Source organism: Triticum aestivum, chromosome 2A (assembly GCF_018294505.1).
Source record: "Triticum aestivum cultivar Chinese Spring chromosome 2A, IWGSC CS RefSeq v2.1, whole genome shotgun sequence".
NCBI lineage: Eukaryota > Viridiplantae > Streptophyta > Magnoliopsida > Poales > Poaceae > Triticum > Triticum aestivum.
In genome coordinates this window covers 231,993,936-232,021,003 of record NC_057797.1, presented here as the reverse complement: position 1 = coordinate 232,021,003, position 27,068 = coordinate 231,993,936, and positions in this window count along the sequence as shown.

Below are 27,068 nucleotides of genomic sequence, written 5' to 3'. Positions count from 1 at the left end.
GTCGAAGAGAGACACCCGTGGAGTTGTTGCAATGGCAATGGAGGCCATGGCAACCGACTCACCATCTTCATCATCATCCTCATCCTCATGGTACTCTTCTTGTACCACCAACGCCTTGTGAGGAGTCTTCTTGGTGAAGTTGCTCTTGTTTGGGAAAGACTTGGCTTTGTCCTTTCGGATGAGCTTGCCACCATTGTCTTCCCTCTTCTCATACGGGCACTCCGCAACAAAATGGATCACATTGCCACAATTATAGCAAGTCCTCACACGTTGCTTGCCCTTCGTTCCACTTGAGTTGTTCTTGTTGAAGTTTGGCTTTTGAGTTTTTCTTGCTCCAAAATTGTCTTGAAGCAAGTGCTTTGTGTTCATGATAGGCATACTTTGTATCTTCGGGGTTGCTCTCCTCCTCCTCTTCTTCTTCTTCATCCTCTTCTTCCATACAAACCTTGGACTTTAATGCAAGGTTGGGCTTCTTTTCTCTTTGAGAACGTAGCACTGCATTGTCGGCGGTCTTGTCCAAGAAGCTCATGGCCACAAACTCATCCAACACTTCACTTGAGGACAAGGTGTGGAAGTCCGGCCTTTGACGAATGACGGAGGACATGGCCTTGTGGTAAGGCATCATTGCCTTGAGGAATTTGCGCTTGATCCAATTGTCATCCATGTCCTTGCTCCCGTGATCTCAGAGTGAGACCGCGAGTTTGGTTACTCTCCGATAAAGCTCACGAGGTTCTTCATCTTCTTTCATTGCAAACTCATCGGCTTCATCTTGCACCACTTCATAGTTGGAGCGTTGAATGCTTGCGCTTCCCTTGTAGAGGGAAACAACTTGATGCCATGCATCTTTGGCCATGGGGAAGGGCCGGAGATGAGGAAGATCTTCGGGTGGAATTGCATCTTGGATGATGAAGAGAGCATTCTCGTTGAATTGATTATCTGCGGCTTCTCTAGGAGTGAAGTTGCTTAGGTCATGCAGATAGAAACCTTCTTCAGTGATTCTCCAAAGATTAGTATTCACATGATTTAAATGACGCTTAAAGCGATAGACCCAAGAATCAAAATCCTCATTTTTCACAATCTTGGGGGGAGGACCGACATTATTCAAAAGAGTGGAAGGAATCAGTCCACCATAAACAAGTGGAGGTTCCACATGGGCAAACATGCCGGTGCCATTTTTACCACTAGAAGAAGGGACTTGATCACTAGTAGCTTCCTCCTTGTCAGAGTTAGCATCCGTCACTTTGTTAGTGGGATCACCCACTCTCAACGGTGCGGTGGATAGTTTAAGCCTTTCTATGATTTTGTTAAACATGCTTTCAACCTCGGTCATCATGGAGGTTTTCAATGTGTCCAAGGCCACATTGAATTCCTCACGAGAGACCGCGGTTCCCCCATTGGCCGTAGACGAGATTGGATTCACACTGGAGTGCTCCTCCGCACCATCTATGATGTCAACCATACTCTTTGGATGGTAAAGTCCTTAGTAAAGGGACGAGGCTCTGATACCAATTGAAAGGATCGATATAGTTGACTAGAGGGGGTGAATAGGAAACTAACAATTTTTAGCTTTTCTTTACCAATTTGAACTTTGCATCAAAGTAGGTTGTCTAGAAATGCAACTAGGTGAGCAACCTATATGATGAAACAACAACAAGCACACAAGCAAGAAAGGGATATAACACAAATAAGCTTGCACAAGTAAAGACACGAGATAACCAAGAGTGGAGTCGGTGAAGACGAGGATGTGTTACCGAAGTTCCTTCCTTTTGAGGGGAAGTACGTCTCCGTTGGAGCATTGTGGAGGCACAATGCTCCCCAAGAAGCCACTAGGGCCACCGTATTCTCCTGACCCTCACACAATGCGAGATGTCGTGATTCCACTATTGGTGCCCTTGAAGGCGGCATCGGAACCTTTACAAACAAGGTTGGGGCTCTCTCCACAACTTAATTGGAGGCTCCCAACGAAACCACGGAGCTTCACCACAATGGAATATGGCTCCGAGGTGACCTCAACCGTCTAGGGTGATCAAACACCCAAGAGTAACAAGATCCACAAGGGATTAGTGGGGGGAATCAAATTTCTCTTGGTGGAAGTGTAGATCTAGGCCGTCTCAACCAATCCCTAGAAAATCAACAAGTTTGATTGGCTAGGGAGAGAGATCGGGCGAAAATGAGCTTGTGGAGCAACAATGGAGTTTGGGGGAAAAGAGGTAAAGTATCTTGGAGAAGAAGACCCCTTTATATAGTGGGGGGACACATCCAACCGTTATGCAGCCCGCGGCCCGCATCTGGGCGGTACTACCGTTGCTGGAGCGGTAGTACCGCTGCCACAGCGGTACTACCGCTGTGGCAAGCAGGCATAGGACAACCAGGGCTGAGAAAGAAGAAGTACGTGCACAAGAACGGTACTACCGCCCTGCGGGCGGTACTACAGCTAGTGAGCAGTACTGCTGCTCCCTACAGCCGCTGGAAAAACAGAGGAGGGCAACGAGCTGTGCGGCAGTTGGAGCAAATGTAGGAGCGGTACTACCGCTTAAACAAGCGGTACTACCGTGCCCTACTGTCATCCCTACTACTGCTCCGCTGCGTGGTCTTTTACGAAAACCCGACACGAAAAAGTCGAGACCACAGCAGGGGTGGTAGTACCAGCGGTACTAACAAGCGGTACTACCGCCGATAGGCGGTACTACTGCCCTGGTCGCGGTACTACCGCGTAGCACAAGGCACCCCTTGTTTTGCACAACACGGAAACGCCAACAAGCACGAAGACATCGAGGGTGCAAGGAAAATGTGTACGTGATGATTCCACCCATACTCTTCCGAAACGGATCCCCTCTTGATAGTATGGTTATCCCTACGACTCAATTCCATCGAAAAGAAATGAAGGAAAATAATCCGTCTAAAGTGAAGTCCTCGAGGGGAACAATCGCAAAGTGCCCTTATAATAGATCACCTAAAACATTTAGTGCACACGATTTGTCCGTAAACGTATTATCATCAATCACCAAAACTACTTGAGGGGTAAATATGCCCTTACACCAGCCTAATTAAAAAGTACTCGATCACACTCATCTTCCCAGGTTGTGAAAAGTGGCGTGCATGCAGTGAGCCACTTGTCGCAACTTGTGAGTTTTTTTCGTAGATTCGTTTATCCAAAATCTTTTATCTCTTAAACTGTGCGTCCAAATCATGAACGGTTTTAACCGTTAGATTTCCCACGTCAAGATCTTTAAAACTAGACCCCATGTTGATAGGTCTCGATGAACTTTTTTCATGAAAAAAACCGACGAATAACCCTGAACCGGGAGCATTTTTTTTCTTTCCGAAGAGCTCTTGCGGAAGCAAATCCATGCCTCCACGAGAAGTACATCCATGCCTTTCATGAAAGAAAAAAAAACACATTTTCCCTTTTTCAAGAGGCATGACTATGCCTCTCATGAAAGCAAATCCGTGCCTCCAAGAGAAGTAAATCAGTGCCTCTGCACAAGGAAGAAACACTTTTCCCCTTTTGCGGGAGGTACGACTGTGTCTCTCACGAAAGGAAGGAGAAACATTTCTCTTTTGTGAGGGGCACGACTGTGCCTCTTGCGGAAGCAAATCCGTGTCTCAGCAAGAATAAAATTCGTGTCTCTCGCCTTTTTCTTTCTTTTGTGAGAGGCAAGACTATGCCTCTTGATACGTCTCCAACGTATCTATAATTTTTGATTGTTCCATGATGTTATATTACCATTCTTAAATGTTTTACATTCATTTAATAGCAACTTTATATCATTTTTTGGGACTAACCTATTGACATAGTGCCCAGTGCCAGTTGCTGTCTTTTGCTTGTTTTTTACTTCGCAGAATATCAGTACCAAACGTAGTCCAAATGCCACGAAACTTTTTGGAGATTTTTTTGTTCCCAGAAGCAAGCTTGGGAGCCAAGGAAGTTCCATAGGGGAGGCCTATGGGGCCCACAAACCACCAGGGCGCGCCCAGGTGGGTGATGGGGCCCACGGGAGTCCTTTCCACCGCCTCTCAACTCTATAAATACCTAAGTATTGCAAAAACTGTAGGGGGGCCGATGAAACACAATTCCAGCCGTCGCAAGTTCTAGAAGCACGAGATCCAATCTAGATCCCTATTCCGGCACCCTGCCAGAGGGGAACACGATCACAGAGGGGTTCATCATCCTCGTTGGTGCTCCTCCAATGATGCATGAGTAGTTCACCATAGACCTACGGGTCCGTAGGCAGTAGCTAGATGGCTTCTACTCTCTTTTTGATTCTCAATACAATGTTCTCCTCGATGTTCTTGGAGATCAATTTGATGTAATGACTTTTTGCGGTGTGTTTGTTGGGATCCGATGAACGAGTTTATGATCAGATCTATCTATGAATATTAGTTGAGTCTTCTTTGATCTCTTATATACATGATTGTTATAGCCTCATATTTCTTCTTTGAAACTTGGTTTAATTTGGCCAACTAGATTGTTTTTTCTTGCAACGGTAAAATGTGCTTTGTGATGGGTTTGATCTTGCGGTATCCTCACCCAGTGATAGAAGGGGTAGCAAGGCACACATGTATCGTTGCTATTAAGGATCAAAAGATGAGGGTCTATTCCTACATGAATAGATCTTGTCTACTTCATGGATGTCATCGTTCTTATTGCATTACTCCATTTCTCCATGAACTTAATACACTAGATGCATGCTGGACAAAGACGGATGTGTGGATTAATAGTAGTAGATGCAGGCAGGAGTCGGTCTACTAATCTTGGAGATGATGCCTATACACATGATCATTGTCTTGGATATCGTCATAATCATTTGCTCTTCTATCAATTGCCCAACAGTAATTTATTTACTCATTCTATGCTATTTTCTTGAGAGAAGCCACTAGTGAAATCCACGGCCCCTGGGTCTATCTTTTATCATATTGTTTTCAGATCTATTATTTCAAAAACCGAGAAATATCTTGTTGTACCTTTTCTTTATTTATTTTATTTTGTGTTTTTGCAAGATCTATTTATCCAATCTATTATAATTTTATCTATCTCGATACCGAGGAGGGATTGACAACCCTTCTTACGCGTTGGGTTGCAAGTATTTGTTCTTTGTGTGCAGGTATCGTTTACATAGTGTTGTTTGGTTCTCCTCTGAATTGATAACTTTGGTTTCATAACTGAGGGAAATACTTACCGTTGATGTGCTACATCATCCTCTCCTCTTCGGGGAAATACCAACGCAGATACAAGCAATCACCTCTCACGGAAGCAAATCTGTGCCTTGAGTAGAACTGAATTCATGTCTCTCGTGAATGAAAGAAAAAAGTAAAAACATTTTTTCTTTTCCGAGAGGCACGATGGTTCCTCTCGCGGAAGCAAATATATGCCTCCATAAGAAGAAAATCCGTACCTCTCGCGAAAGAAAAAAAAGAAAGTGTATTTTCCCTTTTGTGTGAGGCACGAGTGTGCCTCTCACCTAAGCAAATCCTTGTCTCCATGAGAACTAATCTGTGCCTCATGACATGGCGAAGGGGGCGGGGGGGGGGGGGGGGGGGGAAGCTCCTATACGGCGCATAATGCGCCGCGAACGAACGGAGTGCGCACCCTCGGCTCCCCCTTGGCGCCCTTCTGGGTCAACCCATGTGCGGGCCGGGACGTTTTATTTTATTTTATTTCCTTTTGTTTTTCTCCTTTTTTTCCAACAATTCGGGATATCAAAAAGTTCTAATTTTCAGAAAAAAAGTAACTAATAGTGAACAAAACAAACATGATTTCAAAAAAATACCCATGACTCCAAAGAGCTGCTTGGGAATTCAAAAAATGTTGACGAGTTTGTAAAAAAACGTTCACAAATTAAAAAAAAATACATGATTTTAAAAAATGTTCGCAATTTCAAAAAATAGCCTTGAATTTAAAAATATTCGTGATTTTGAAAAAAATATTCGGGAATATGAAAACATGTTCATGATTTAAGAGAATGTTGAAAAATATCTACAAAATGTTTACAATTTCGAAAACATGTTCGTGAGTTTAAAAAATATTCATTACTTAAGAGAATGTTCACAAATTTAGAAATCAAAACCACGATTTTGAAAAAAATGTTCGCATATTTTATAAAAGTTCATCATATTTTAAAAAGTTCATATTTATAAAAACATGAATTTAAGATATTTTCTCAAATTGTAAAACAAGTATAAAAATGCAAACAGAAAAACAGAAAAGAAAAGAAAAAACAAATAGAAAACATAAAAAGGATTAAAATAGAAAAAGAAAAACTGAAAGAAAAAATAAAATAAAAACAGAAAAATCCGTTTCAGGGAAGGTTCTAGAACCTTCCCAAATCCGGTTGGGGTGAAACCCCGAAATGGCCCGGCCCATAGATAGGAGCTCCTATTCGGCGCTTCTGGTGCCAGGGAAGCTCCATGGCGCCCACGCACCATGGCGCCCACGTGCCAATGTGCAGTGCCAGCGAATCTATTATAGCGGCAAAAGAAAACCAAATTTTTTTGCTATTACGGTGATTGAAACTCGTACAACATTCATGTACACGTTAGGCTAACCACTAGAGCTACCTGCTACTACTTACCAAGAGTAGTGTGAAATACTTAAGAACAAACTATAGGCACGTTGTGATAAAGTTCGGGAGTTCATATATTTCAAAAAAGGCTCACAAACATTCAAAGAAAGTCAGGAATTTGTTTCAAAAAGAAAATAGTTCACGTATTAAAAAAATCATGAAAAAAATGAAAAAGTTCACTAATTTAGAAAAAATCCTAAATTTCTAAACTATTCATAGATTTGAAAATTTTGAAGAATTTGAAAACGTTTATGGAAATTGAAAAAACTTCGCCAATTTGAAAAAAGTTCATGGATTGGAAAAGTTCCTTGTTTTTATTTTTTGGATTTTTTTATTTCTGTTTTCCATTTTCTTCTCTAATTTTTATTCCTTACTTTTTTTCACATTTTGGCGACTTTTCATTGGAATTGGCGAACTTTTTTTTGTCCATCGATTTCAAAAAGTGTTCATCAATTCAAAAAATATTTATCGAATTCGATTTTGCTCATCGGATTTAAAAATCTTTACAAAATTAAGAAAATGTTCATAAACTTTGAAATTTGTCCCTCGATTTCAAAAAATGTTTCTCAAGTTGAAAAAAATTAATGCATTTTTTCAAAAAGAGATGTTTTTGATAAAAAAATTGTTGATCAAGTTAAATAAATGTTCATGAAATACAAAAAAAATATTCATCATTATTAAAGATTACACATACAAAATTGTTCATCAAAATAAAAAAATTCAAGAAAATTCAAAAACTATTCATTCTTGTGAAATCGAGAACATTTTTTGAATTCAAGAACTGTTTTTGAATTCTATGAAAATTATTTTGTATCGGTGAACTTTTTTTGACGATCGGAAAATTTTCCAAATCTCAAAAAAAAAAACAGGGGCATCCAGTCCAGAAGGCCGCGCAGGGGAGCGGGGGGGGGGGGGGGGGGTTGCGCGCGCCGCCAATTCCTGGCACGCGTCTCGCGTAATAGGAACTCCCAAGTGACCCATAACCCTGGCGAGCGAATGGCGTGCCGACCAACTAAGCGAGTGCCTGTTGGCCGGCCCACCCATGCAAACCCGTGAGCATTGGTTGGCCGACCAACAACCATAAGCGCCAAGGAGGAGGACTCCAGGAACAACTAACTGCTGGGCCAACCCAACAAGTGGATCTCGAGTGGCCAGTCGAGAGCGCGCCATGCGCCCAATCACCGCCACTTGTCACACGCTGGACACACCTGTGGGAATGCATGTTTTTTAATTTCTGCATGCGTTTTGGGATTTCTTTCTTTTGGGGGGTTTTGGATTTTGCTGGTTTTCCCAGGTTTCCATGAACTTTTTTTTGTTTTCTTGCGTGAAGCACACCGTGTGAAAACACACTTGTGATTCACGATGAAGCACAATTGCGGTTTTTTGAAAAGTGAAAAGCACAACTATGCTTCCGTTTCCGGTTTTCATTTTTTTTGTTTTTTTTACTTCTAGTATTTTTCTATTTTCTAAGTTTATGTGAACCTATTAATATGGAATCTTGTTTCAAAGATCTCAACATTGGAGATGCAATGAGGAAAACAGTTTGTGATTTGGACGCATGATTTAGGTGATAAAATATTTTTAAACACGAATGAACAAATAAAAAATCCTAGGTTATGACAAATAGCATACATGCTACGAGTCACTTTAACCATAGGAGGAGGTGGGAGTAATTTTTGCGAAAGGCACAATCCAACTAGGTATTTTGAAGGACTCCAGACTCATGCGGTCTCAGCACCCGCAGGATGACACTTGAAGGGATGGCCGCGAAGCCAACAAAGACAAAGAAGCGGCTAGGCCACGAGCGTGTCGGCGGCCTGATGGTGCGGCGTTGCGTCATGTACCCGTCTCAAGCGCGATATACAACACGGGAGCTATATCTCGCCTGACGCGAGGTGGAAGCTCCTCTCGCTGAAGGGCGCGTGCATGTGGGTCGGCCCATTAGTGTAGGTTCATTAGCTGCCGCTCGCTCTAGGTTCGCTCGTTGTAGTTTGCTCTAGTTCATTTTTCTCTGTTTTTGTTTTCTTTTCGGTTTTTCTACAATTTTTTTATTATTTTCTTCCTGTTTCTTAAAAAAAATCCTTTGTTATAACTTTGGTTTTCTTTGTTTTCAGTACTTTTCTTTCGTTTTTCTTTGTTATACTTTACTTTTCTTTGTTCCTTTGTTCGTTTCTTTGTTTTTATTTTTTAATTCTTTGTCAAATTTTATTAGTTTTCTTTTTTAATACATGTTTACTTTTTTCGGTATACAATATACATTTTCACTGTGCACGTGAAACATATTTTGGTACACGTTGATTTTTTTTCGAATACATGATCTTCATTTTCCTTTTATTAAATGTTTTTAACAGTTATTTGAATACATGGTCAACATGTTTTTCAAATACAAAAGTCTACACTTTTTTTATACACAAGCTACATTTTTTAATACATGTTAAAAAAATTTCAATTACATGAGCAATTTTTTTGAAAGATATGTTTTGAAGCCTATTTTCCTTTTCATATACATTATAATTTTTTTGTATACATGTATAACTTAAAAAAATACATGATGTACATTTTCTATACAACCGGAACATTTTTATATCCATTTTAGAATTTTACGAATGCATCACTAATTTTTTTAAATTTTTTATGTCAACTTGTTTCCATACACCTTTTGCATTTTTGTCTACATCAGGAACAATATTTAATATATGTTTTAATTTTTTCCAATACAAGTTTAACATCATGTCAACATATATTTTGATGTCAGCTTTCTTTCATACACGTTAATACATTTTTTCGTATACATTAGAAACTTTTTTGGTAGATATTTACCAATTTTCAAATTCATGATTAACATTTTTTAAAATTTGACGTAAAGTTTTTTGTATTATATATATTTATACTATTTTCAAATATAATTTAAAGTAAAAAGGAATCAGAAAACACAAACATAAAAGGCGCTGCGCTGGGCCGGCCAATTATTGCTTAATGCCCCCCGCGCTGGGCGGGCCCATTAGCGTAGGGGCTTTAGGTGAGGTATAGGCGCGCCCAATATACAGGGCCGAGTTTCGTGCGATGGTGCGATGCGAACTGGCCATGCTGCCCTTATCCTACGGTTTGATCATGTCGTGATAATTGAAATCCCACCTCCGTGGACGTTGTTTTTAATTGAACGGACGAGGCCATGTGCGAGGTGTGATGTGTTTGTGCCGGACGTTCAGCAACGGCCTTCTATTCCACCTGACAGATTTCGATGCCGTCACGTAGCTTTGCTCCACCTCTAATCCATCCTTCACGCAGGATCGATGCATGTTGATCCAAATTGCTTGCTACTCCCTCTGTCTTATAGCTTACTACTCTAAACATAAATATGCGCTTTTCCATGCCCGCCCATATTGACAACATATAATAAATTTATTTATAAAAATCTAAACAGTACAAACGTCCAAGAAGTTTTGAACGGCTTTGATGGCTCCAAATATAGGTGAGACATGGTGATCTTACAACCGAGAGCCTCTTTCTTTATACTGTTGAAAATATGTCATAAAGGCAATAATAAAATGATTATTATTATATTTCCTTGTTCATGATAACCGTCTATTGTTCATGTTATAATTGTATTAACCGGAAACCACAATACATGTGTGAATACATAGACCACAACATGTCCCTAGTGAGCCTCTAGTTGACTAGCTCGTTGATCAATAAATTGTTGTGATTTCCTGACCACGGACATTGGATGTCGATGATAACGGGATCACATCATTAGAAGAATGATGTGATGGACAAGACCCAATCCTAAGCATAACACAAGATCATGTAGTTCGTTCGCTAGAGCTTTTCTAATGTCAAATATCATTTCCTTAGACCATGAGATTGTGCAACTTTCGGATACCATAGGAATGCTTTGGGCGCATCAAACGTCACAACGTAATTGGGTGGCTATAAAGGTGCACTACAGGTATCTCCGAAAGTGCCTGTTGGGTTGTCACGAATCGAGACTGGGATTTGTCACTCCGTATGACGGAAAGGTATCTCTGGGCCCACTCGGTAATGCATCATCATAACGAGCTCAATGTGACTAAGCAGTTAGCCACGTGATCATGTATTACGGGACGAGTAAAGAGACTTGCCGGTAACGAGATTGAACGAGGTATGCGGATACCGACGATCGAATCTCGGGCAAGTAACATACCGATGGACAAAGGGAATTGTATACGGGATTGATTGAATTCCCGATATCGTGGTTCATCCGATGAGATCATCGTGGAACATGTGGGATCCAACATGGGTATCCAGATCCCGCTGTTGGTTATTGGCCGGAGAGATGTCTCGGTCATGTCTGCATGGTTCCTGAACCTGTAGGGTCTACACACTCAAGGTTCGGTGACGCTAGAGTTGCTATGGGAAATTGTATGTGGTTACCGAAGGTTGTCCGGAGTCCCGGATGAGATCCCGAACGTCACGAGGAGTTTCGGAATGGTCCGGAGGTAAAGATTTATATATGGGAAGTCCAGTTTCAGTCACCAGAGTGGTTTTGGGGTTACCGGTATTGTATTGGGACCACCGAAAGGTGTCCGGGGGTCTACCGGGTGGGGCCACCTGCCCCAGAGGACTTAATGGGCTGAATATGGGTGGGAACCAGCCCCCTAGTGGGTTGGTGCACCTCCCCAATGTTGGGGAACGCAGTAATTTCAAAAAAATTCCTAAACACACGCAAGATCATGGTGATGCATAGCAACGAGAGGGGAGAGTGTTGTCTACGTACACTCATGGACCATAAGCGGAAGCATTATGACAACGCGGTTGATGTAGTCGTACGTCTTCACGGTCGACCGATTCTAGTACCGAAAGTATGACATCTCCGCGATCTGCACATGTTCGGCTCGGTGACGTCCCGCGAACTCACGATCCAGTAGAGCTTAGAGGAAGAGCTTTGTCAGCGCGATAGCGTGATTGATGAGGACATTACTACCTTGGATACGACCAAAAATATTGCATACATGCATATTTGTCAGGTGATTTCTAATGCAAACTATTCAATAGTCTATTTATGTTATCCAGAACAAAAATACTTCACACACTTTTGTGTTTTGTCTAATTGTAGGTGTATGGGACATTTGTACAATCCACATATGAAGATAAGGGAAAAGAAGATGTTTAGGTTGTGTTCAAAAAGTCCTCTCACGTCACTTTTGGGCCAAGAGAAGATACAATCCAAGTCTCTCACGTTCTGGATTCAGATTCGGACTGCACAGTCATACCTGACTCAAAACGCCAACAACTTTTTCATACGGACTCCGAATTGGATGATTCTTTTTTTGTTGGAAACTAGATTTCGTGCTATTTCCACCCCAATTGGATTCACCTTCAAATTCGTCCGGAGCGTTGAGTTACGGACGAAACAATCTGACGTTGCAGCAGAATCCGAGTCAAACTACAAGCCCAAAGGTGTTGCATCACCTCCACTTGGGCCCATGAGCCTTGTACGACCTAGGGTTAGTTTTAGGCTGCCTTGGGACATCCTCCCACCTCCTTGGCCGCCACCCCTTGCTCCTATATAAGTAGATCCATCTAGTAGCTTTTTCCTGGGGGTTTTGTTTAGATTAAAAGTTCGCCATAGCTGCAACTTCGCGTACTTCGTTTGTGTCCAACGACCAGACCAAGACGTCACAGAACCCCACCTTGATCAATAAATCTTTCATCTTATATTCGCAATATCCCGATTGCAATCTCAGTTTCTTGCTTGTTATTCGTTTGCTCGCAGGAAACAGACCCTCGTGGTCAGGTTGATCGTGCTCCGGCGTGGTCAATAACCCTCGGAAGTTGGTTTAGCGATTGCTAAGGCGCGACGTCTCGCACGTTTGTAGTCGGATCGTCAAGGTCGACTCCCACAGAAAACGATAGTCACAATCTCATCGAAATATCAGGACACCTTAGCCTCTATCAAGAAGTATCAGAGCAAGCAATGCACAGTCATACCTGACTCAAAACGCCAACAACTTTTTCATACGGACTTCGAATTGGGTGATTCTTTTTTGTTGGAAACTAGATTTCGTGCTCTTTCCATCCCAATTGGATTCACCTTCAAATTCGTCCGGAGCGTTGAGTTACGGACGAAACAATCTGACGTTGCAGCAGAATCCGAGTCAAACTACAAGCTCAAAGGTGTTGCATCACCTCCACTTGGGCCCATGAGCCTTGTACGACCTAGGGTTAGTTTTAGGCTGCCTTGGGACGTCCTCCCATCTCCTTGGCCGCCACCCCTTGCTTCTATATAAGTAGATCCATCTAGTAGCTTTTTCCTGGGGGTTTTGTTTAGATTAAAAGTTCGCCATAGCTGCAACTTCGCGTACTTCGTTTGTGTCCAATGACCAGACCAAGACGTCACAGAACCCCACCTTGATCAATAAAGCTTTCATCTTATATTCGTAATATCCCAATTGCAATCTTAGTTTCTTGCTTGTTCTTTGTTTGCTCGCAGGAAACAGACCCTCGTGGTCAGGTTGATTGTGCTCCGGCGTGGTCAATAACCCTCGGAAGTTGGTTTAGCGATTGCTAAGGCGCAACGTCTCGCACGTTCGTAGTCGGATCGTCAAGGTCGACTCCCATAGAAAATGATAGCCACCATCTTATCGAAACATCGGGACACCTTAGTCTCTATCAAGTGGTATCAGAGCAACCTAAAAACCGATGCAAGCAATGCCGAGGACGGCTTTGTTTTCAAAAAGGGGAGGATGATGAGGACATGACTACCTTGGATACGACCAAAAATATTGCATACATGCATATTTGTCAGGTGATTTCTAATGCAAACTATTCAATAGTCTATTTATATTATCCAGAACAAAAATACTTCACACACTTTTGTGCTTTGTCTAATTGCATGTGTATGGGACATTTGTACAATCCACATATGAAGATAAGGGAAAAAGGAGATGTTTAGGTTGTGTTCAAAAAGTCCTCTCGCGTCACTTTTGGGCCAAGAGAAGATACAGTCCAAGTCTCTCACGTTCTGGATTCAGATTCGGACTGCACAGTCATACCTGACTCAAAACGCCAACAACTTTTTCATACGGACTCCGAATTGGATGATTCTGTTTTTGTTGGAAACTAGATTTCGTGCTATTTCCATCCCAATTGGATTCACCTTCAAATTCGTCCGGAGCGTTGAGTTACGGACGAAACAATCTGACGTTGCAGCAGAATCCGAGTCAAACTACAAGCCCAAAGGTGTTGCATCACCTCCACTTGGGCCCATGAGCCTTGTACGACCTAGGGTTAGTTTTAGGCTGCCTTGGGACGTCCTCCCACCTCCTTGGCCGCCACCCCTTGCTCCTATATAAGTAGATCCATCTAGTAGCTTTTTCCTGGGGGTTTTGTTTAGATTAAAAGTTCGCCATAGCTGCAACTTCGCGTACTTCGTTTGTGTCCAACGACCAGACCAAGACGTCACAGAACCCCACCTTGATCAATAAATCTTTCATCTTATATTCGCAATATCCCGATTGCAATCTCAGTTTCTTGCTTGTTATTCGTTTGCTCGCAGGAAACAGACCCTCGTGGTCAGGTTGATCGTGCTCCGGCGTGGTCAATAACCCTCGGAAGTTGGTTTAGCGATTGCTAAGGCGCGACGTCTCGCACGTTTGTAGTCGGATCGTCAAGGTCGACTCCCACAGAAAACGATAGTCACAATCTCATCGAAATATCGGGACACCTTAGCCTCTATCAAGAAGTATCAGAGCAAGCAATGCACAGTCATACCTGACTCAAAACGCCAACAACTTTTTCATACGGACTTCGAATTGGGTGATTCTTTTTGTTGGAAACTAGATTTCGTGCTCTTTCCATCCCAATTGGATTCACCTTCAAATTCGTCCGGAGCGTTGAGTTACGGACGAAACAATCTGACGTTGCAGCAGAATCCGAGTCAAACTACAAGCTCAAAGGTGTTGCATCACCTCCACTTGGGCCCATGAGCCTTGTACGACCTAGGGTTAGTTTTAGGCTGCCTTGGGACGTCCTCCCACCTCCTTGGCCGCCACCCCTTGCTTCTATATAAGTAGATCCATCTAGTAGCTTTTTCCTGGGGGTTTTGTTTAGATTAAAAGTTCGCCATAGCTGCAACTTCGCGTACTTCGTTTGTGTCCAACGACCAGACCAAGACGTCACAGAACCCCACCTTGATCAATAAAGCTTTCATCTTATATTCGTAATATCCCAATTGCAATCTCAGTTTCTTGCTTGTTCTTTGTTTGCTCGCAGGAAACAGACCCTCGTGGTCAGGTTGATCGTGCTCCGGCGTGGTCAATAACCCTCGGAAGTTGGTTTAGCGATTGCTAAGGCGCGACGTCTCGCACGTTCGTAGTCGGATCGTCAAGGTCGACTCCCATAGAAAACGATAGCCACCATCTTATCGAAACATCGGGACACCTTAGTCTCTATCAAGTGGTATCAGAGCAACCTGAAAACCGATGCAAGCAATGCCGAGGACGGCTTTGTTTTCAAAAAGGGGAGGATGATGAGGACATGACTACCTTGGATACGACCAAAAATATTGCATACATGCATATTTGTCAGGTGATTTCTAATGCAAACTATTCAATAGTCTATTTATATTATCCAGAACAAAAATACTTCACACACTTTTGTGCTTTGTCTAATTGCATGTGTATGGGACATTTGTACAATCCACATATGAAGATAAGGGAAAAGGAGATGTTTAGGTTGTGTTCAAAAAGTCCTCTCACGTCACTTTTGGGCCAAGAAAAGATACAGTCCAAGTCTCTCACGTTCTGGATTCAGATTCGGACTGCACAGTCATACCTGACTCAAAACGCCAACAACTTTTTCATACGGACTCCGAGTTGGGTGATTCTTTTTTTGTTGGAAACTAGATTTCGTGCTCTTTCCATCCCAATTGGATTAACCTTCAAATTCGTCCGGAGCGTTGAGTTACGGACGAAACAATCTGACGTTGCAGCAGAATCCGAGTCAAACTACAAGCCCAAAGGTGTTGCATCACCTCCACTTGGGCCCATGAGCCTTGTACGACCTAGGGTTAGTTTTAGGCTGCCTTGGGACGTCCTCCCACCTCCTTGGCCGCCACCCCTTGCTCCTATATAAGTAGATCCATCTAGTAGCTTTTTCCTGGGGGTTTTGTTTAGATTAAAAGTTCGCCATAGCTGCAACTTCGCGTACTTTGTTTGTGTCCAACGACCAGACCAAGACGTCACAGAACCCCACCTTGATTAATAAAGCTTTCATCTTATATTCGCAATATCCCGATTGTAATCTCAGTTTCTTGCTTGTTCTTCGTTTGCTCGCAGGAAACAGACCCTCGTGGTCAGGTTGATCGTGCTCCGGCGTGGTCAATAACCCTCGGAAGTTGGTTTAGCGATTGCTAAGGCGCGACGTCTCGCACGTTCGTAGTCGGATCGTCAAGGTCGACTCCCACAGAAAACGATAGCCACCATCTCATCGAAACATCGGGACACCTTAGCCTCTATCAGTGATGACAATGATGATGTTGCTACCGGAACAGGGCTTAGCCTAAGCACCGCTACGATATAATTGAGATGGATTATGGTGGAGGGGGGCATCGCACACGGCTAAGAGATCAATGATCAACTTGTGTGTCTATGGGTTGCCCCCCCTCCCCCGTATATAAATGAGTGGAGGAGGCGGAGGGGGCCGGCCTCCTAGGCGCGCCCCATGGGGAGTCCTACTCCCACCGGGAGTAGAATTCCCCCTTGCCTTGTTGGATTTAGGAGAGAAGGAAGGAGGAGGGAGGAGGAAGGAAAGAGGGGGGGGGGGGGCGACCCCACTCCCAATTTGGATTGGCCTTGGGGGGGCCTCCTTTGATCCTTTCCCCTCTCTCCCACTAAGGCCCATATACCTCCCGAGGGTTCTGGTAACCTCCCGGTGCTCCGGTATACTCCCGTTTCCACCCGGAACCATTCCGATGTCCAAACATAGGCTTCCAATATATCGATCTTTACGTCTCGACCATTTCGAGACTCCTCGTCATGTCCGTGATCAAATCCGAGACTCCGAACTACCTTTGGTACATCAAAACACATAAACTCGTAATATCGATTGTCACCGAACGTTAAGCGTGCGGACCCTACGGGTTCGAGAACTATGTAGACATGACCGAGACATGTCTCTGGTCAATAACCAATAGCGGAACCTGGATGTTCATATCAGCTCCCACATATTCTACGAAGATCTTTATCGGTCAAACCGCATAAAGATATACGTTGTTCCCTTTGTCCTCGGTATGTTACTTGCCCGAGATTCGATCGTCAGTATCCTCATACCTAGTAAAATGTCGTTACTGGCAAGTCTCTTTACTCGTTCTGTAATGCATCATCCCGCAACTAACTCATTAGTCACAATGCTTGCAAGGCTTAGAGTGATGTGCATTACCGAGAGGGCCCAGAGATACCTCTCCAATACACGGAGTGACAAATCCTAATCTCGATCTATGCCAACTCAACAAACACCATCGAAGACACATGTAGAGCATCTTTATAATCACCCAGTTATGTTGTGACGTTTGATAGCACACAAGGTGTTCCTCCGATATTCAGGAGTTGCATAATCTCATACTCAGAGGAACATGTATAAGTTATGAAGAAAGCAGTAGCAATAAAACTGAACGATCATTATGCTAAGCTAACGGATGGGTCTTGTCCATCAAATCATTCTCTAATGATGTGACCCCGTTCATCAAATGACAACACATGTCCATGGCTAGGAAACCTAACCATCTTTGATTAACGAGCTAGTCAAGTAGAGGCATACTAGGGACACTCTGTTTGTCTATGTATTCACACATGTACTAAGTTTCCGGTTAATACAATTCTAGCATGAATAATAAACATTTATCATGATATAAGGAAATATAAATAACAACTTTGTTATTGCCTCTAGGGCATATTTCCTTCAGTCTCCCACTTGCACTAGAGTCAATAATCTAGTTCACATCGTCATGTGATGTAACACCAATAGTTCACATCTTTATGTGATTAGTTCACATCTCCATGTGACTAACACCCAAAGGGTTTACTAGAGTCGATAATCTAGTTCACATCACTATGTGATTAACACCCAAAGAGTGATCATGTTTTGCTTGTGAGAGAAATTTAGTCAACGGGTCTGCCACATTCAGAGCCGTATGTATTTTGCAAATTTTCTATGTCTACAATGCTTTGCACGGAGCTACTCTAGCTTATTGCTCCCACTTTCGATATGTATCTAGATCGAGACTTAGAGTCATCCAGATCGGTGCCAAAGCTTGCATCAACGTAACTCTTTACGACGAACTCTTTGTCACCTCCATAACCGAGAAACATTTCCTTATTCCACTGAGGACATTTTTGACCGCTGTCCAGTGATCCACTCCTGGATCACTATTGTACCCTCTTGCCAAACTTATGGTGAGGTACACAATAGGTCTGGTACACAACATAGCATACTTTATAGAACCTATGACTGAGGCATAGGGAATGAATTTTCATTCTCTTTCTATTTTCTGCCATGGTCGGGTTTTGAGTCTTTACTCAACTTCACACCTTGCAACACAGGCAAGAAATCCTTTGACTTTTCCATTTTGAACTACTTCAAAATCTTGTGAAGGTATGTACTCATTGAAAATATATCAAGCGTCTTGATCTATCTCTATAGATCTTGATGCTCAATATGTAAGCAGCTTCACCGAGGTCTTTTCTTTGAAAAACTCCTTTCAAACACTCCTTTATGCTTTCCAGAAAATTCTACATTATTTCCGATCAACAATATTTCATTCACATATACTTATCAGAAATGCTGTAGTGCTCCCACTCACTTTCTTGTAAATACAGGCTTCACCGCAAGTCTGTATAAAACCATATGCTTTGATCACTTTATCAAAGCATATATTCCAACTCCGAGATGCTTGCACCGGTCCATAGATGGATCGCTGGAGCTTGCTCACTTTGTTAGCACCTTTAGGATCGACAAAACCTTCTAGTTGCATCATATACAACTCTTCTTTAAGAAATCCATTAAGGAATGCAGTTTTGACATCCATTTGCCAGATTTCATAAAATGCGGCAACTGCTGAAATGATCCGGACAGTCTTTTAAGCATTAATACGAGTGATAAAAATGCATCGTAGTCAACACCTTGAACTTGTCAAAAACATTTTTGCGACAATTCGAGCTTTGTAGATAGTAACACTACTATCAGGGTCCGTCTTCCTCTTGAAGATCCATTTATTCTCAATGACTCACCGATCATCGGGAAAGTCAATCAAAGTCCATACTTTGTTCTCATACATGGATCCCATCTCAGATTTCATGGCCTCAAGCCATTTTGTGGAATCTGAGCTCATCATCGCTTCCTCATAGTTTGTAGGTTCATCATGGTCTAGTAACATGACTTCCAGAATAGGATTACCATACCACTCTGGTGCGGACCGTACTCTGGTTGACCTATGAGGTTCGGTAGTAACTTGATCTGAAGTTTCATGATCATCATCATTAGCTTCCTCACTAATTGGTGTAGGAATCACTGGAACCGATTTCTGTGATGAACTAGTTTCCAATTCGGGAGAAGGTACAATTACCTCATCAAGTTTACTTTCCTCCCACTCACTTCTTTCGAGAGAAACTCCTTCTCTAGAAAGGATCCATTCTTAGCAACAAAATATCTTGCCTTCGGATTTGTGATAGAAGGTGTACCCAACAGTTTCTTTTGGGTATCCTATGAAGACGCACTACTCTAATTTGGGTTCGATCTTACCAGTTTTAAACTTTTTACATAAGCATCGCAACCTCAAACTTTAAGAAACGGCAGCTTTGGTTTCTTGCCAAACCATAGTGCATACGGTGTCATCTCAACGGATTTAGATGGTGCCCTATTTAACGTGAATGCAGCTGTCTTTAATGCATAACCCCAAAACGATAGTGGTAAATCAGTAAGAGACATCATAGATTGCTCCATATCCAATAAAGTACGATTACAACGTTCGGACACACCATTATGCTGTGGTGTTCCAGGTGGCGTGAGTTGTGAAACTATTCCACATTGTTTCAAATGAAGACCAAACTCGTAACTCAAATATTTGCCTCCGCGATCAGATCGTAGAAACTTTATTTTCTTGTTATGATGATTTTCTACTTCACTCTAAAATTCGTTGAACTTTTCAAATGTTTCAGACTTATGTTTCATTAAGTAGATATAGCCATATCTGCTCAAATCATCTGTGAAGGTCAGAAAATAACGATACCCGTCGCGAGCCTCAACACTTATCGGATCACATACATCATTATGTATTATTTCCAATAAGTCAGTTGCTCGCTCCATTGTTCTGGAGAACGGAGTCTTAGCCATTTTGCCCATGAGGCATGGTTCACAAGCATCAAGTGATTCATAATCAAGTGATTCCAAAAGTCCATCAGCATGGAGTTTCTTCATGCGCTTTACACCAATATGACCTAAACGGCAGTGCCACAAATAGGTTGCACTATCATTATTAACTTTGCATCTTTTGGCTTCAATATTATGAATATGTGTATCACTACGATTGAGATTCAATAAACCATTCACCTTGGGTGTATGACCACAGAGGTTTTATTCATGTAAATAGAATAACAATTATTCTTTGACTTAAATGAATAACCTATTGCAATAAACATGATCCAATCATATTATGCTCAACGCAAACACCAAATAACATTTATTTTAGGTTCAACACTAATCCCGAAGGTAAAGGGAGTGTGCGATGGTGATCTTATCAACCTTGGAATCATTTCCAACACACATCGTCACCTCGTCCTCAACTAGTCTTTGTTTATTTTGCAAATCCCGTTTCGAGTTACTACTCTTAGCAACTGAACTAGTATCAAATACCGAGGGGTTTGCTATAAACACTAGTAAAGTACACATCAATAACATGTATATCAAATATACCTTTGTTCACTTTGCCATCCTTCTTATCCGCCAAGTATTTAGGGCAGTTCCACTTCTAGTGACCATTTCCTTTGCAGTAGAAGCACTCAGTGTCAGGCTTGGGTCTAGCTTTGGGCTTCTTCATGGGAGTGGCAACTTGCTTGCCTTTCTTCTTTGAAGTTCCTCTTTCTTTCCCTTTGCCCTTTTCTTGAAACTAGTGGTCTTGTTAACCATCAACACTTGATGCTATTTCTTGATTTCCACCTTCACCGATTCCAGCATCGCGAAGAGCTTGGGAATTACTTTCGTCATCCCTTGCATATTATAGTTCATCACTAAGTTCTAGTAACTTGGTGATAGTGACTAGAGAACTTTATCAATTACTATCTTATCTGAAAGATTAACTCCCACTTGATTCAAGCAATTGTAGTACCCATACAATCTGAGCACATGCTGACTGGTTGAGCTATTCTCCTCCACCTTGTAGGCAAAGTACTGTCAGAGGTCTCATACCTCTCGACACGGGCATGAGTATAAAATACCAATTTCAACTCTTAGAACATCTTATATGTTCCATGGCGTTCAAAACATTTTTGAAGTCCCGGTTCTAAGACGTAAAGCATGGTGCACTAAACTATTAAGTAGTCATCATACCGAGCTTTGTCAAACGTTCATAACGTGTGCATATGCTCATGCAATAGGTCTGTCACCTAGCGGTGCATCAAGGACATAATTCTTCTATGCAGCAATGAGGATAATCCTCAGATCACGGACCCAGTCCGCATCATTGCTACGATCATCTTTCAACTTATTTTTCTCTAGGAACATATCAAAAAATAAATGGGGAGCTACATCGCAAGCTATTGATCTACAACATAGATATGCAAATACTATCAGGACTAAGTTCATGATAAATTAAAGTTCAATTAATCATATTACTTAAGAAGTCCGACTTAGATAGACATCCCTCTAGTCATCTAAATGATCATGTGATCCAAATCAACTAAACCATGTCTGATCATCACGTGAGATGGAGTAGTTTTCAATGGTGAACATCACTATGTTGATCATATCTACTATATGATTCACGCTCGACCTTTCGGTCTCCAGTGTTCCGAGGCCATATCTGCATATGCTAGGGTCGTCAAGTTTAACCTGAGTATTCTACGTGTGCAAAACTGGCTTGCACCCGTTGTATGTGAACGTAGAGCATATCACACCCGATCATCACGTGGTGTCTCGGCAGGACGAACTGTCGCAACTGTGCATACTGAGGGAGAACACTTATACCTTGAAATTTAGTGAGAGATCATCTTATAATGCTACCGCCGAACTAAGAAAAATAAGATACATAAAGGATAAACATCACATGCAATCAAAATATGTGACATGATATGGCCATCATCATCTTGTGCCTTTGATATCCATCTCCAAAACACCGTCATGATCTCTATCATCACCGGCATGACACCATGATCTCCATCATCTTGATCTCTATCAACATGTTGTCACATGGTCGTCTCACTAACTATTGCTTTTGCAACTATTTCTATCACATAGCGATAAAGTAAAGCAATTATATGGCGCTTGCATCTTATGCAATAAAGAGACAACCACAAGGCTCCTGCCAGTTGCCGATAACTTTAACAAAACATGATCATCTCATACAACGATTTATATCTCATCACGTCTTGACCATATCACATCACAACATGCCCTACGAAAACAAGTTAGACGTCCTCTACTTTGTCGTTGCAAGTTTTACGTGGCTGCTACGGGCTGAGCAAGAACCGTTCTTACCTACGCATCAAAAAACCACAACACGGTATAGTGATTGCTTTTTGATCTTCAGAAAGAACCCTGTTCATTGGATCCGATTCAACTAAAGTTGGAGAAACAGACACCCGCCAGCCACCTGTGTGTGAAGCACGTCAGTAGAACCAGTCTCGCGTAAGCGTACACGTAATGTCGGTCTGGGCCGCTTCATCCAACAATACCGCCGAATCAAGAATCAACTAGTGACGGCAAGCAATATGTATATACCCACGCCCACAACTCCTTTGTGTTCTACTCGTGCATATAACATCTACGCATAGACCTGGCTTGGATGCCACTTTTGGGGAACACAGTAATTTCAAAAAAATTCCTACGCACACGCAAGATCATGGTGATGCATAGCAACGAGATGGGAGAGTGTTGTCTACATACCCTCATAGACCGTAAGCGGAAGCGTTATGACCGGTCCTAGTACCAAAAGTACGGTACCTCCGCGATCTGCACACGTTCGGCTCGGTGACGTCCCGCGAACTCATGATCTAGTAGAGCTTCAAGGGAGAGCTTCGTCAGCACGACGGCGTGATGACGGTGATGATGTTGCTACCGGAACAGGGCTTCGCCTAAGCACCGCTATGATATTAGTGAGGTGGATTATGCTGGAGGGGGGCACCACACACGGCTAAGAGATCAATGATCAACTTGTGTGTCTATGGGGTGCCCCCTCCTCCATATATAAAGGTGTGGAGGAGGGGGAGGGGGCCGGCCTCCTAGGCGCGTCCCAAGGGGAGTCCTACTCCCACCGGGAGTAGGGTTTCCCCCTCGCCTTGTTGGATTTAGGAGAGAAGGAAGGAGGAGGGATGAGGAAGGAAAGGGGGGGTCTCCCAATTCGGATAGGGCTGGGGGGGGGGGAGCCCCTGCCTTTGCTCCTTTCCCCTCTCTCCCACTAAGGCCCATATACCTCCCGGGGGTTCCGGTGCTCCGGTATACTCCCGTTTTCACCCAGAACCATTCCGATGTCCAAACATAGGCTTCCAATATATCGATCTTTACGTCTCGACCATTTCGAAACTCCTCGTCATGTCCGTGATCAAATCCGGGATTCCAAACTACTTTCAGTACATCAAAACATATAAACTCGTAATACCTATCGTCACCGAACATTAAGCGTGCGGACCCTACGGGTTCGATAACTATGTAGACATGACTGAGACACGTCTCCGGTCAATAACCAATAGCGGAACCTGGATGTTCATATTGGCTCCCACATATTCTACGAAGATCTTTATCGGTCAAACCGCATAACGATATACGTTGTTCCCTTTGTCCTTGGTATGTTACTTGCTCGAGATTCGATCGTCGGTATCCTCATACCTAGTTCAATCTCGTTACTAGCAAGTCTCTTTACTCGTTCCGTAATGCATCATCCCACAACTAACTCATTAGTCACAATGATTGCAAGGCTTAGAGTGATGTACATTACCAAGAGGGCCCACAGATACCTCTCTGATACACGGAGTGACAAATCCTAATCTCGATCTATGCCAACTCAACAAACACCATCGAAGACACCTGTAGAGCATCTTTATAATCACCCAGTAACGTTGTGATGTTTGATAGCACACAAGGTGTTCCTCCGGTATTCGGGAGTTGCATAATCTCATAGTCAGAGGAACATGTATAAGTTGTGAAGAAAGCAGTAGCAATAAAACTGAACGATCATTATGCTAAGCTAACGGATGGGTCTTGTCCATCACATCATTCTCTATTGATGTGATCCCATTCATGAAATGACAACACATGTCCATGGCTAGAAACTTAACCATGTTTGATTAACAAGCTAGTCCAGTAGAGGCATACTAGGGACACTCTGTTTGTCTATGTATTCACACATATACTTAGTTTCCGGTTAATACAATTCTAGCATGAATAATAAACATTTATCATGATATAAGGAAATATAAATAACAACTTTTTTATTGCCTCTAAGGCATATTTCCTTCACCCAAGGGCCCAAGGCACCTAGGGTTGGAAACCGTAGGGGGAGAGGCGCCTCCCACCTGCTTGGGGGGCAAGTCACCCCCTCCTGGCCGCCGCCCCCCTCTAGATGCATCTAGGGGGCCGGCCCCCTCTTCCCCCTATAAATAGTGGGGTGGGGGGTGTGTAACATCTCAAATTTTCAATTTGGAATGTTATACATTAGGTCATCATTGCATATCATAATTTATTGCATTTTGGCTTGATCCTAGAAATTCTACGCAACTCAAGGACCCACGGAGAGAGTTGGGGATTTCATTAATTTCATATTTGAGTTTTCTCAAATTTTGAAAAGAGGATCATTTGGTTTTGATTTTTTTTCCGTCCTAATATTTCTAAAATAAAAATATATGAGAGGAGATAAAATGACTTCTCCAAGATAGATGAAATATTAGAGGAAAACATATTAAAAATCAAATAAATGTCTTTTTGGATTTTATTGCATTTTTTGCAGTAGAAAAATTGCACGTTTTCAAATTGCATTTTAGGGCCAAGAAAATGTTCATCTTGTTCTAAATATTTTATTTAGACGGTGAAAATTTGTTTTGGCATTTTTAGTTTTTTATTTATTTTTCTAGGATTTATTTTTGTTGGAATTTTATTTAAAAAAAGCCCGACGGACCGAACTGGGCCGAGGCCCAGTTGGCCCAGCCTCCCCGCGCCGCTGTCTCCGCCGCGGAGACCGCGACTGCTACGCCGCCGCTCGCCGTGGCCGAGTCGGCCACGCCTCCTCGCTCCCTCCCGCAAGCCACCTCTCCCCCCCCCTTTAAAAGCCGACCCGGGGCCCCCATGGAGCCCAAGCCGCCGCCGCCCGCAAGCCGCCCCGCCGCCCTGCGCTGCTGCTGCCGCCGCCGCCGAGCCGCCCCGCGCCGCCCTCCGCCGCCCTGCGCCGCACCCCGCAGTCGCCCGCGCCGCTGCCTCGCTCACCGGAAGCTGCCGGAGCCACGCCGGAGTTCGCAAATCTCGTCGTCCATTTTTTTCGGTTTAGGTAAACACCGTCGGTTTTTAAAACCCTAGTTTCGGTTTTTTTATTATATCGGTTCGCCGGTTTTCTTGGTTTAGTTATTTAGCGGATGTTCATTTTAACAAACGGTTTTCGCCCGTTAGTCACAGACAACGAATGTTCGTTCGTTAGCCTGTTCGTCAGTTTTTCTTTTTTCTCGGATTTTTTTGTGATTATTTTCGATCGCGATTTTTGATCCGATTTTTGTTTTAGTTTATCTTTTCGCTCGTTTATCGAAATCAGGCGATTCAAGTGCCTAGATCTTCGTCTCGAATCCCTCTTTCCGTTTAACCAACTTGAACAAGATTTTGGTACTGTAAAATTTGACTTTAGTCCAGTTTAGTAATCAGATCTTGTTTCTTTCGCAGTTTGAGTTTCGTTGCTCCGTTTGATTTGATTCTTTTTGCAAACCGGAGTTCTTAAGTTGAACTTTCTGGTTAGATCTTCTTATTCATGTTTTACCCGTGCTTATTTGCTTCTTTGCTTATGTATGCTATTGTTTGTTTGCGATAGAACACCCAGAGTGCGAAGCATGCTACTACGAGTCTCTAGGTTTTGCGGATCATCAGCTAGGCAAGTAACACTTTGATCATACCCCTTTATTACCTAGTTTTATGCATTAGTTCCAATCCTCAAACATTGCATGATTAGGTTGTGATATAACACGTGGGTTTGGGAAGTAGTTGATGAGGTAGAACCTATCGCCCTGTTATTATCAAACCCTTGGGAGTTACTTCTACGTATTGCTTATATTGCTATGCTATGCTCGTAGACGTGGTTTGGGTGAGTGAATCCATGACAGATGTGAGGTTGTTAATTAATGGTTAAACATAAGGTGGCAACTTCAATACACATCTGGGTCGATTGCTTGTCGGGCACCTGGAGAATCCAGTGTTGTCCTAGGATATCCTGGAGTACCCGTGTGATAATCCTAAGGTCCGCCACCCAGGCTCAAAGGGAACTGAGATATTTCATGCTAGAAACTTCCGTGTGCAGCCACAAGCTATTATGGGCTCTAGCATAGTTGAGTAAGTTGCATGACCTCTTCCAGTGGTAGGCTAGCAGATGTAGAGGGATGTAGGTTAGTACTGTCTACCCGGGGTTAGAGCTAATGCTTCTGAAAGACTGTGTCTCAGTCATCCGTTTCTCGAACACCATGTAGTGCAAGAAATACAATAGAGGAGATTGAGTCTTGTGGGGAAAAGTGTGCAAACCTCTGCAGAGTGTACAATCTAATCATGGTTAGCCCTGTCCTCGGTTATGGACATCTTGAGTATCTAGTACTTGGATTATCATATGTATCTCATCACTCAAATTTAATATTGTTGGGTTGATAATTACTTTTAATTGGGATTGAGTTGGAGGAACCTTCTCAATGATGTTTCAACTATCATGACAGTTAAAAAATCTATTCCTTTGTTGTAGGAAAAAATTGGCTTTTCGCAAAACTTTAACCATAGAGCTTTTCCACCCGCCAAATATGCATGTAGTGATAGCATTATTCAGTCCTTGCTCTACTGTGTTATATTGCCAGCATATTCCATGTGCTGACCCATTTTCAGTCTGCAACGTATTATGTTGCAAACTTTTCAGACGAGGAGTAAGGTTCGTTAGGTCGTTGCCGTGCAGCTCAGCTATGCCGTTGGAGTTGATGGACTCACTTTATCTTCCAAGCCTTCCGCTGTTATCGTATTAGATGGCCTTATGCCATATTTATTGTAATAAGTTCTCTTTTGAGACATTCGATGTAATAAGTGTTTGATTGC